Source organism: Solenopsis invicta, chromosome 5, assembly GCF_016802725.1.
Source record: "Solenopsis invicta isolate M01_SB chromosome 5, UNIL_Sinv_3.0, whole genome shotgun sequence".
Lineage (NCBI taxonomy): Eukaryota > Metazoa > Arthropoda > Insecta > Hymenoptera > Formicidae > Solenopsis > Solenopsis invicta.
The window spans coordinates 10,315,578-10,325,978 of NC_052668.1; positions in this window are offsets into that span (position 1 = coordinate 10,315,578).

A 10,401-nucleotide genomic window follows, 5' to 3' on the forward strand; every position below is an offset into this window, starting at 1 on the left:
ATGCAAAGAACCAAAAAAAATTTTTCTGATCTTTTTTATCATTGTTTATTATTAGACAAATATGACGTCTCTAGACTTGTCAAGATTCGTGACAATATTTGCCTATTAAAAAAACTTTATAGTCTTACAAAATTGAATCTCCAGACTCCAATCAAGAGGTGCGGACGCGCCGCACGCCAAAGTGCAAGAGAAGCGATATAGATTGCATGAAAAAACAACGTCGAGGTTTTAGAATTAAGCTAAGATATCTAATTTAATACAAAAAGTTTGTATGAAAATTTATTCACATGTTTGCAAACAATATTAATGTACAATAGTAATAGAGTCTGTTTGATAAGAGAGTGTGCAGCGAAACTTTTTCCTGGAAACCGTTAAAAGAGTAATTCAAATGCGATCAGATAGAGGGATGCCTCTTCCAAGATGCTTTAAAAAGAAAAGCCCGATTGTCGTTTGATCTTGGTCACAGAAAGACATATTTCACCATGAGTGCCGCGTACGCATCACGTTACGAAGCCGTATTCTTGAGTTTGCATCCAAAAAGACCAAAAATGTCATACGGACCAACTGCAAAATACATGAAAAGTCAAAGACATTTGTAAGTAAATGAGTGAAACGCTATTTTAACGTAAAAAACATCGATAACCTGCTACATCGTGGTTCTGCTCAATTCGTCATAACGATGAAAAAGGAGCACAAAGTGATTTTATGGATATTAGAGAAGAATCTTAGTCTGTCATTGCGTGGAGAGCAAACAATTTTGCGTAAAAAGGGTCTAAATGTGTCACGTGACACTATAAGATGATATTTACTGGCCCATGAAGTAAAATTTCGAAGCATTGAAGAAATTGCTAATGTCCAAAGAAACACGTTAAAAAAAGATTCACTTGGGCGAAAGACAATTTGGACTGCGATTGAGGTCAAGTAATTTTTACGGACTAAACTTCTGTTTGGGCAAATTCTTCGATCCATTAAGCTCCAAAAGAAAAAGATTTAGACCGTCAAGCAGTTATTTCAATAGATTTGATTTATTTGGAAATTTGCCACAAGGTTATGCTATAAATTTAGTCGAAAATTGCATCGAAAATGCCAGGCAATTATTAATAATGGAGGCGGCTGGACAACTTATTAATAATAAAGCTGGTAAGGTTCTATGGATATTTATTGAATAATTGGCGTTCTATTAATAAACGTGCAACACGTCCGTTGAAACCGTTACATACCCAAGTTGGTGTTCAACTGACAAAATGCGCAAAGAGATGCATAAAAAAAGGTTGAACACAATAGCCTAGAGATGGCATCTTAGAATCATCAGGCCATTAGGCTCAGACATAAAAATCCAAATTCTAAATACACTGCCCACCAAAAAAAGTGGTACACAAAATATTTAGGAAAAATTTACCAAACTTTAAACGCTTGTAAAACAAAAAATATTTATGATACAGGGGTGTTTCAAAAAAGGAATTAAAGCTTGAAACTAGTACTTTGAGAAACTTTTAATGCCAATTAAGTGGCATGATTAATTTGCTAATAGCCGATGATAAAATAAAAACTTGCAAAATCGATAAATAGAACGTGCAGTTTCTAGAGTTGTGTAGAGTGAAGCAGTTGACGTAACTCAATGAGGTAAAAAGCGCGTAAAAGTTCGACTTTTTCCCTTCAAAATGCAATTTTGCGGAACTCGATACGATAATTTTTCGCTAAGTTATGCCAATTTGAAGAAAAGTTGTTTTTTACGAGATAATAATGAATTATGAATTGCAATGTCGTTATCAATGCAAATCTACTACAATTCTATCCAAAACATGTTGTTGGTTTAAAAACATATCCGTGTGTGTGTGTGTGTGTGTTTTTGTATACAACAAAGATAAGAACCCCGTGGTTCATCAATTCCACAGTATTTAAAAATTCCAAACCCTCTTTGTGGTATATGTGTGTGTGTGTGTGTGTGTGTGTGTGTGTGTGTGGTGTATGTGTGTGTGTGTATTTGCATATCACAAGGATAAGGACCCCGTGGTTCGTTAACTCCTCTGTCGGCGGTGTTCCGAATTGGTATTACACTGTGTTCAGATACTGTCTCAAGCGATTGTTCGGGACACCGCCGACAGAGAGCCGAGTAAAGAAGCTTTCTCGTAAGAAAAATTTGCATACAATACTATAAATGTAATTAATGCATCCGCGGAAAGTCTAACAGATTTTTGACTGTGCCTAAATCTTTATAGGAAATCTTCATAAACTTGTGCTGTCTTGAGAAATTTTTTTCCTTGATTTTTTCCTTTCGAGACGTTTTGTGCGACTTTAATTCAAATTATAATTAATTTTTTTTGCCTTTAAATTACTGAATAATTATGACGACGATAAATCCTGAAAAAATTGTCCAAGTTGTTGCTTTAATTGAAGATGGCAGAAATCGAAGGTATGTTGCTGAATCACTTGATTTGTCAGTGTCAACTGTGCAACGTGCTTAGGTACTTAGATACCAATTCTTTCCAGAGAAGGTCTGGTTCGGGACGACCTCGTACCACCAAAAATGATGATTAATTTATTGTTCTAAATTCATTAGAAGATAGACATCGTACAGCTGTCCAAATTCGAAATAATTTAAGGAATGTCCGCAACACAAATATATCCGTTAACACTGTTCGGAGAAGATTAGCGGAACAAAATCTGTTTTTGCGTAAACCAGCGACTGTACCTTTGCTCACACATCGTCATCGTGTAGCTCGACTCAATTTTGCACATGAGCATAGAGAGTGGACTTAGGCAGACTGGAGCAAAGTACTCTTTAGCGATGAAAGTCGTTTTTGTCTTTATTCTCCAGATGGACGAGAACGAATTTATCGTCGCGGTGGAGAACGTATTGCTGATTGCACTGTAAGTCAGAGGCGTAGCTACAATGGAGGCGGTGTAATAATTTGAGGAAGAATTTCAGCGAATGCTCATATAGATCTGCATTTCTTTGACAGAAACATGAACGCAAATGTATATGTGGAAGAAGTACTCATTCCATACGTTGTTCCGTACGCACTTTTCATTGGAGATAATTTCTTGTTTATGCAAGACGATGCTCGACCACACATTACGAGAAGAGTGCTTGATTTCTTGGATGAAGTTGGCATAAACCGACTCGATTGGCCAGTAAATAGTCCAGATTTAAATCCCATAGAACACTTATAAAACAATCTTGGTAGGAAAGTACGAAATCACGTACCTGCTCCTCAAACACTGTGAAAACTTCAAAGAGTTCTTGAAAACGAGTAAAATACGATAACGCAGAATGAAATTAAAGAACTAATAAAAAATATGCCTCATTGTATGAATAAAGTAATACGCGCACGAGGAGGTCATACTCATTATTAGTGCACATGTGCGCGCACGCACATATACCACAAGAAGGGTTTGGAGTCTTTAAATATTGTGGAATTGATAAATCACGGGATCCTTATCCTTGTGGTATGCAAATACACCACACACACAAACACACACACACACACACACACACACACACACACACACATACACTCCACAAGAAGGGTTTGGTATTTTTAAATATTGTGGAATTGACGAACCACGGGGTCTTTATCCCTGTGGAATGCAAATACACACACACACACACACACACACACACTTACACACACACACATATACACACACACACACACATTTACGGACATGTTTTTAAACCAACAACATGTTTTGGATAGAATTGTAGTGATTTGCGTTGATAACGACATTGCAATTCATAATTCATTATTATCTCGTAAAAAACAACTTTTCTTCAAATTGACATAACTTAGCAAAAAATTATCGTATCGAGTTCTGCAAAATTGTATTTTGTAGGGAAAAATTTGAACTTTTACGCGCTTTTTACCTCATTGAGTTACATCAACTGCTTCACTCCACACAACTATAGAAACTGCACGTACTATTTATTAATTTTGCAAATTTTCGTTCTATCATCGGCTATTAACAAATTAATCATGCCACTTAATAGACATTAAAAGTTTCTCAAAGTACTGGTTTCAAGCTTTAATTCCTTTTTTGAAACATCCCTGTATCATAAATATTTCCTGTTTTACAAGCGTTTAAAGTATGGTAAATTTTTCCTAAATTTTTAGTGTACCGCTTTTTTTGGTGGTCAGTGTAGTTCCAGAATTTAACTTTCTCACTCTCACATTTATTCTGTCTCGCAAGTATACAAATTTGACACGCGTCAAAGGTTTTGTCAGAATATCAACTACCTGGTCCTCTCTTTTAATGTATGTTACGTTTACAATATTCTTTTCACACATGTCGCGTATGAAACAATATCTAACGTAAACATGCTTCTCTTGTGGAACTCGGGATCTTTACAAGTCTCATACCACCCTGATTGTCCATCCGTAGGTCGACCGGCATTCTATGCTCGTACACGATATCGGTCAGCAATTTCTGCAACCACACAATATCTTTCACTGTTTTACTCGCCGCTATGAATTCGGATTCAGTGGTGCTTAGAACAACACAATCTTGTCTGAGGACCAAATTACTGGCCTTCCAGCTAGGAAACTCATGCAACCACTCATCGACTTGCGCGTTTCAGAAACTCCGGCATAATCCGTCTCACTATAGCTCACTGGCACATCGAATCTGTTTTTTCGATACATTATGCCTACGCTTTTCGTACCCGATAGATAACGCAAAATTTTTTTCACCGCATCCCAGCACGCTTCATTGTAGTTTGATAAAAACCGACTTACAAAACTCGTCGCGAACGTAATGTCAGGTCGACTAACAAACGCTATAAGCATTATTGATCCTACTACCTCGCGATATGGAATTTTAGAAGAATCAATCGTATCTCCGCCTTGAACACTGTCCATCGAAGCCTTATCGATCGGTATGCTATTATATATGTATATATACATTTTTGACCTCATTTATTCCAAATTTATCCAACATTTTCTTAATGTATTTCTCTTGATTTACAAACACAATTCTATTCTTAGGGTTTCCATATATTTGCATCCCGCAAAAATTACTCGCGTCTAAAATCTTTATGGTCACAAAATCATTCAAAGTCTTAATTGTATATTCTATAGCGTCACTGTTTTTCGATAAAATTAACCCATCATCTACATACAAGCTAAAATCACCGCACTGCCTTTGACGCGACCATTGAACACACACGGATCTGCTTGGTTTTTCACAAATTCGAAATTACACAGGAATTCGTTGAACGTCTCGTTCCAGCATCTCAACGCTTGCTTTAGCCCATAGAGCAATTTTTCCAATTTCAGGATGCAGTCCTTCTCACCATCCTTGACCTTGAGACCATCTGGAATCTTCATGTAAATGTTCTCCTTCAACCTTCCATTCAAAAAAGCCGTTTTGACATTGAATTGTACTAATTCAAGATCGTGCTCTGCCACCATCGCCAGCAATACCCGCAACGAGTCGTAACGTACCACCGATGAAAACGTCTCATTGTAATCCACTCCCGGTGTCTGCATAAAAGTGCGGTGCGTGCAACAAGACGAGCCTTGTAACGCCAGCCGTCCTTTAAATTTTGGACCTTGAAAACCCATTTAGATGTTATCGTCTTCTGCCTAACATCTTTCACAATTTTCCACGTACCATTTTCTTTATGTGCATGTAGTTCTTCTTCTACTGCTTTTTCCCATTTCTCACTGTCTGGCCCTGTCATAGCTTCGACGAATGCTCTCGGTTCCTCAATCGCTGCCCAACACGTCTCATAACAAACCAATGCTTTGCGTTCCCGTTGCAAACGCCTTACACCTTCACTTGTTGCTTCCTCAATCAAGAGCTTATGCGCCTTCTTAGCTTGTTTGTCTTCGATCATCGGGAGCTCTTTTAGTATAGTTGATCCTTGAACTTCTTGTTCTATCACAGGACTAACATCTTCTTTAAGGCCACTTTGTGGGTCTTTTTGACATATTTGCAAGAATTTGTTTTCAATAGTAAAATGTATTAAATTTAATTAGACTTTTTATACATTATAAGTCACACATTGTAGTTTATAAAAAAATTTTTTTTCAATTTTTTCACGCATGCGCGGCGTCAAAATGGTGGCTGCAGTGAACGTCGGAAGAAAAGTTCGGGACACGATATCTCGAGTTAAAATCGTCTGAAACAAAAAAACCCAAAAGATTCTTAAAATATATGTTAGTGGCTATAGCCGGTAGTAGAATAAAATGTTTTGGGCATAAAAAAAATGGCAGACTTTTAAATTCTTTTACCCCTTTTTTACCCCTAAAATCGTCTAAAAGAAGGGTTAAAAGTAAACGAAAAATTATAATTCTAGTACGGGCTAAAACTATACATGTTCTGAACAATCCCTGAAAATTTCAACCCAATTGGTTAAATAGTTCTCCCAAAATCGTGTCCCGAAAATAGAAAAACGTGGTTTGGAGAAAAACGCGTTTAAAATTTTGTGTTAAAAATTATTAGTATAATTATATGAGAAGTACAAATTGAAAACCGCCGTTTTCCAGTAGATGGCGCCAGCGGTAAATGCTGGCGCCAAACGTTAGATCAAAAATTTTAAATGTAAGGTTGGGCATCTGGCAACAATTCCTTATCATTGCAGTTGTAAATTTTTATCGGCGTTATATATTTTTTGTGATCGAAAATGTCGAAATTTGTGCCCAATAAGCGTCATTTGCGGGAAGTTTTGCTTTTTGCCTTCAATTCGAAAAAATCTGCGGCTGAGGCGCGTCGAATGATTGTAAAAACTTATGGTGAGGCTTCCATTAGTGAAAGAACGTGTCGAGAATGGTTCCAATGCTTCAAAAGTGGTGATTTCGGCGTAGAAGACAAGGAGCGTCCCGGACAGGTGAAAAAGTTTGAAGACGCACAATTGGAAACATTACTGAATGAAGCTTAATCTCAAACGCAACAGGAGCTTGCAGATTTATTGGGCGTGACTCAACAAGCTATTTCACATCGTTTGAAAACCATAGGAATGATCCAAAAGCATGGACACTGGGTGCCATACGAATTAAAGCCGAGAGACATCGAACGGTGTTTTTTCGCGTGCAAACAGCTGCTCCAACGGCAAAAACAGAAGAGTTTTCTGCATCGTATTATAACCGGCGATGAAAAGTGGATCCATTATGATAATCCGAAGTGAAAAAAATCATGGGGCTACCGCGGCCATGCATCAACATCAACGGCCAAGCCAAACATCCATGGCTCGAAGCTCATGCTGTGTATTTGGTGGGACCAGCTCGGCGTGATTTATTATGAGCTGTTGCAACCGGGTGAAACCATCACCGGAGCTCGCTATCGAACACAACTAATGCGTTTGAGCCGAGCATTGCAGGAAAAACGGCCACAATACGAGCAAAGACACGAAAAAGTGATGTTGCTGCACGACAATGCTCGGCCACATGTTGCTCAGGTCGTTAAAACTTATCTGGAAACATTGAAATGGGACGTCTTACCTCATCCGCCGTATTCTCCTGACAATGCCCCTTCAGATTACCACTTGTTCCGATCAATGGCGCATGGTCTGGCTGAGCAGCACTTCCATTATTACGAAGAGGCCAAAAACTGGGTCGATTCGTGGATCGCCGCAAAAGACGAGCAGTTTTTTCGACGCGAGATTCGTATGCTGCCCGAAAGGTGAGAGAAAGTAGTGGCCAGCGATGGACAATACTTTCAAGAATAAGTATGTAACCATTTTTCAACAATCAATCCTCAAATTTTGACAAAAAACGGCGGTTTTCAATTTGTACTCCTAATAAAAAAAAGTTTCTTACGCTTAATCGGCGATGCCTGCTCCATACATGATGTCTTCCTGCTCATCGTAATAGTCATTTTGGGCAGATTGCATGTCTCTGAGGGCAGTTCTTCGTTCGTTCAATGCATTGAGGCTTTGACGGTTTGCGGCTTGAATGCGATTGCGGTCACGTAGTTATGCGATTTCAAGTGCATTTCTTCCGATGGTCGATAATCGATTTACAACTATTTGTACACTAATTCTACGTACTTAAAGTACTCGAAAATAATGTTTTTAAAAAATCGAAAATTTCGAAAAAAATAGACCCACAAAGTGGCCTTAATCGGAATTTTTACTTGTACTTCCGCCTCTTTGTCGCTCACTGGAACATCTTTCTCGTGTATCGTCACGTTTTTTGACTTCTTGATAGTTCTCGTCATTGGCAGATGCACTCTTGCGTTCCCTGATTCGCCTTGAAAACCTACTCCTGATAGCCAAATGACCGTAATCAGATAACATTTTGCTATCACTTATTTCGCATTCAATTTCATCAAACTAGAACCAAAGTATTTCCACAAACTGTCTATTGTTCTGATATCATTAAAGTCTTCATTTAAATTCAGCAAATTGCCAGCAAATTGTTTTCATGCATGCACTACATTCAACTGATGTGTTTGATATCAAAATGTCAGCAAGTCCTCACCATACATAATATTTACACGTGAAGCTTTGTTATCGGCAATTTGATTACTAACCTAGTAGTAATTTTCTGGAAAACTGCAGTAAATCTTGCAGCAGATTCTTGAAAGATTCTGCCAACAGTACATTATGATCTGCTTCCTCATTATACTCAATTCTTCTGAAAGATTCTGCAGTCAAATTCTTGCAAGAAATTTGTATATATCTGCTGCAATATTTGCAAAATTCTTTCACTAGAATATTAATATAGTCTCAAGATGCTTTCCTGCCAAAAATGTGCGATTAAAACCGATTAAAAAAGAGTAATACGAATTGATCGAGATTTCTGCACCAAAACTATAAAATTTTATGTGGAACAGCGTTCCATACACACGTTATGTTTTAAAAGAATGAGAGAAAGTATTCGTCTCGATGTTACAACATGTAGCTCTTAACGGCTCACTGAAGTATAAACCATGGTATGAATTGGAAAGTCGGCCACGATGGCGCCTAGATATAATACCTGTGGCCGCACTTAACTCACGAGAAATCTCCCGCGACGTGGCCGCCTAGCGGTGGCGCTGACACTCACTTGTTCGCGTGGGGTCTTACACACGGTGGGACCGAATATTGTCATATCACCAAATTATCGATAATAAGCTACAACTTAGAATCTTTCACAATATTCACCAAATATTCTACTTCTTGTATTAAACTTTTGATATCATACGTTCCATCATTTTGTTGACATATTGCTGTCATTATAACATATACAAATGCAAGCTCATGACGAGCCGACAGTTTGCTGTCAACATGATATATTATTATTAATAAACGTTTGCTTTTAACATTTCATTAATTGATGTTGTGTTTTTGCTCTCCTGTTGCTGACCCATCAGTTTTACATTAAATTATGTAACCAGCAAATTGCCTGCAAATTTACAACAATACATGCAGTGCATTAATTTGCCCAATGTGCTGAATCTAGCTTGGTTATCTGGGTACAAAGATCCCCTTTTGAGCTTTCAAGTCAAATTTTTTACGCAATAGACCTGGAATATGTATATACGTATCGGAACCAAACGTTTTCAATTTAGATAAATCTGGTGTCTTCCCAGTCCACATCTCGTAAGGTGACACATTTCTATCCTTTTGATTAACAATACGATTGAGAATATATACTACATAAGCCGTTGCTTCTGCCCACAAGATCTTCGGTAAATTTTTCGCGTGGAAAAGAGTACGCGCGCACTCGACAATCGTCCGATTATCACGCTCCGCCTTGCCGTTTTGCTCAAGAGTAAACGGTGCTGTCACTTCATGCTCAATACCTTTTTCCTCCAAGTATCTTTTCATTTCATTGTTGACGTATTCGCGACCTTGGTCCGTTTAAAGTACTTTAATAGATCTTTCGAAGCGATTTTGCACCGCAGCTTCAAATATTTTAAATTTTTCAAATACATCAGATTTATTTTGCATAAAACAAATCACGCGAAAGTCAGTAGCATCGTCTTTAAAATTTATATACCAACGCGATCGACCAATTGACTCAACTTCCACTAGTCCCACCACATCACTGTGTATGACCTCACCTGGTTTAATATCACGTCCATCCTTAGTAAATTTGTATGATTTTCGATGCATCTTTCCCATTTGACATGGTTCACAAAAGAATAACTTTACTTCCTTGAGATGGACCGACAATAATAATTTGTGTTTGACCATCCTCTCAATAGTCCCAACCTTCACATGCCCGAGTCTCTCATATAACATCTTTAGATCTGAACTCTGCATCATTTGCCTTGCTGCAAGGAATAGTCTTAAATGCTAAGCAATATACATTATCCCAGAACAGGGAGTCATCACGACGTCAAAATGATGTCAAAGTGACTGCATAATGATCATTAAAAGTCACTTTTCAATCAATTACGATTTATTTTTATGTCATTTTGACACAATTGTGAATCACTTTGAATCATTTGACTTATTGTTCTGCTTGGGTA